General features: G+C 37.1%; 1 non-coding gene across 1 annotated transcript; it reads left to right on the top strand.

The window, feature by feature from the left end:
* The first annotated feature begins 1,163 nt into the window (after positions 1 to 1,163).
* TRNAC-GCA (transfer RNA cysteine (anticodon GCA)) lies at positions 1,164 to 1,235 on the top strand. The gene has a single exon. It is a non-coding gene; the product is annotated as a tRNA-Cys (tRNA).
* Positions 1,236 to 3,395: the final 2,160 nt, after the last annotated feature.

The raw sequence follows: 3,395 nt of genomic DNA, 5'->3' as shown, positions 1-3,395 counted from the left end.
AAGCCCAAAGTTTATTTATTTATTTATTTTCCATTTATTTTTATTAGTTGGAGGCTAATTACTTTACAATATTGTAGTGGTTTTTGCCATACATTGACATGAATCAGCCATGGATTTACATGTGTTCCCCATCCCGATCCCCCCTCCCGCCTCCCTCTCCACCTGATTCCTCTGGGTCTTCCCAGTGCACCAGGCCTGAGCACTTGTCTCATGCATCCCACCTGGGCTGGTGATCTGTTTCACCCTTGATAGTATACTTGTTTCAATGCTATTCTCTCAGAACATCCCATCCTCGCCTTCTCCCACAGAGTCTAAAAGTCTGTTCTGTACATCTGTGTCTCTTTTTCTGTTTTGCATATAGGGTTATCATTACCATCTTTCTAAATTCCATATATATGTGTTAGTATACTGTATTGGTCTTTATCTTCCTGGCTTACTTCACTCTGTATGATGGACTCCAGTTTCATCCATCTCATTAGAACTGGTTCAAATGAATTCTTTTTAATGGCTGAGTAATATTCCATGGTGTATATGTACCACAGCTTCCTTATCCATTCATCTGCTGATGGGCATCTAGGTTGCTTCCATGTCCTGGCTATTATAAACAGTGCTGCGATGAACATTGGGGTGCACGTGTCTCTTTCAGATCTGGTTTCCTCTGTGTGTATGCCCAGAATGGTATTGCTGGGTTATATGGCAGTTCTATTTCCAGTTTTTTAAGAAATCTCCACACTGTTCTCCATAGTGGCTGTACTAGTTTGCATTCCCACCAACAGTGTAAGAGGGTTCCCTTTTCTCCACACCCTCTCCAGCATTTATTGCTTGTCGACTTTTGGATAGCAGCCATCCTGACTGGCATGTAATGGTATCTCATTGTGGTTTTGATTTGCATTTCTCTGATAATGAGTGATGTTGAGCATCTTTTCATGTGTTTGTTAGCCATCTGTATGTCTTTGGAGAAATGTCTGTTTAGTTCTTTGGCCCATTTTTTGATTGGGTCTTTTATTTTTCTGGACTTGAGCTTCAAGAGTTGCTTGTATACTTTTGAGATTAATCCTTTGTCTGTTTCTTCATTTGCTATTATTTTCTCCCAGTCTGAGGGCTGTCTTTTCACCTTACTTTTAGTTTCCTTTGCTGTGCAAAAGCTTGTATTTATTGGGGCTTCCCTGGTGGCTCAGTTGGTAAAGAATCTGCCTGCAATGCAGGAGACCCAGGTTCAATCCCTGGGTTGGGAAGATTCCCCTGGAGAAGGAAATGGCAAACCACTCTAGTATTCTAGCCTGGAAAATCCCATGGACAGAGGAGCCTAGTGGGCTACAGTCCATGGGGTTGCAAAGAGTTGGACACAAGTTAGTGATGAAACCACCAAATATCTTTTGAGGCTTTTAAGCCCAATATGGAGATTTAGAATTTCAACATTGTAGGTAATGAGGATAATTAACTTTCTGGGTTAGATGGATGAAATAATTTCAAAATAAAGTGAACTATTTTATTTAACTTAATTGCTGTTAAGAAACACTGTTTTTGAAAAGAAAATCATTTTTACTGTTAAAGTATACATAACAATACAGCTCGGGGGCCTTAGGTACATTCACATTACTGTGTGATCATCACTACAATTCCTCTCCAGAACTTGTTCTTCCCAAGCTGAAACTCCGTATCCGTTAGACAATTTTCCATTGCTCAATTTCCCCAGCCAACCAGCGCCCCCCCCCCCCCCTTTTTTTTAAGTTGCTCAGTCATGTCAAACTCTTTGAGACCCCATGGACTATACAGTCCATGGAATTCTCCAGGCCAGAATACTGGAGTGGGTAGCCTTTCCCTTCTCCAGGGGATCTTCCCAACTCAGGAATCAAACCCAGGTCTCCTGCATTGCAGGTGGATTCTTTATTAGCAGACACATAAGGGAAGCCTGGTAACCACAATTCTACTTTCTGTTTCTAAGAATCTGACTACTCTAGGTACCTCATTTAAGTGGAATTATATAATGTTGGTTCTTCTGTTCTAGCTTGTTTAATTTAAAATAATCTCTTCAAGTTTCATTCACATTGTAGCATATGTCAGAATTTCATCACTTTTTAAGGCTGAATAATATTCCATTGCATACACATATGGCACCTTTTCAATATATTTATATATTGATAGGCAAAGAGCTGTTTCCAGCTTTTGGTTATTGTGAATAATACTGCTATGACACTGGCACAAACAGCTGTTTGGGTCCCTGCTTTCATTAACTTTATGTATATACCTAAAAGTGGAATTGCTGGATCATATGGTAAATCTATGTTTAATTTCCCAAAGAACTGCCATATTGTTTTCCACAGAGGCTGTATCATTTTACATATCCACCAACAATGCGCAAGGATTTAAATTTCTTAACATCATGCCAAAGTTGGTTATTTTGGTCTTTTGATAATAGCCAACTTAATGGGTATTAAGTGATCTCTCATTGTGGATTTGATTTGTATTTCTCTAATGATTGGGTATATTGAACCTCCAAAAACAAATAATTTTAAAGTTTGTGTTTTTTAGTTCCCATCAATACTAGAATCAGAAAGTTGAAATTTCTTTCTATAATCATTTAGGTCAATCTAACATTATATTTTTTAAAAGGAAAACTTAAAAATCACTGCATATTTAATTAAAATTTAATTAAACTCATGTTATAAATAAGAATATCACAACTATTCCTTGATTGAAACAATGGGAAAATATTTTTATGTACCCTGTAAATTGCTAATTTGCTCTCTCATTTCAAGATTATGTGGATAGCAGGTTATCATGAGGTAAAAAAGTATTCTAAAATATGAAGAAAATGTTTATACCAAAAGAAACAAAAAAACTATGAAACAAGCAAACTGGGGTATTTACTAAAGCAATAGTTGGGCTGAGTATAAAGAAATGTCAAAGAAACTGAGGGTAAATATCTAAATTTAAATTTTTATAAAATCTTCTTTAACAGACAAGAGTAATTTAAAGAAGCTATGTGATGTGTTGATGATTTCATTTCAGAGATCTTTATTAATGTTGTATATAAATAATGGGGATCATGGTTGGAAGGAGCAAAAAGAAGGATGGTTAAGGCCAAGAAATATGGTCTATTTGGAAAACAGATGGCTTGTAAAAATCAAGTTTATGAACGAAGGTTTGCAGGAATTTTGCTGGTTGGATGTAAGAAGAGTTTCCCCCCACTCTCAGTATTTCCATTTGATCATAGAAAGCTTTGTGGTGGTATTTTTGAAGCTAGTGACTCTGATGCTGCCAGCCAAAGAGTTTCAACGGTTTTCTCTGAAAAGTAGTTTCATACTTCCTTTTCCAAGACAGTAAATTACCCAAACAAAAGTAACATGTGTAGTTTGCTGGAGGCCGTATAGAGAGAGAGAGAAACGTGTTTG

Source organism: Dama dama, chromosome 9 (genome assembly GCF_033118175.1).
Source record: "Dama dama isolate Ldn47 chromosome 9, ASM3311817v1, whole genome shotgun sequence".
Lineage (NCBI taxonomy): Eukaryota > Metazoa > Chordata > Mammalia > Artiodactyla > Cervidae > Dama > Dama dama.
The sequence above is the reverse complement of the archived record's forward strand: the minus strand, read 5'-3'. Positions and strand labels throughout refer to the sequence as shown.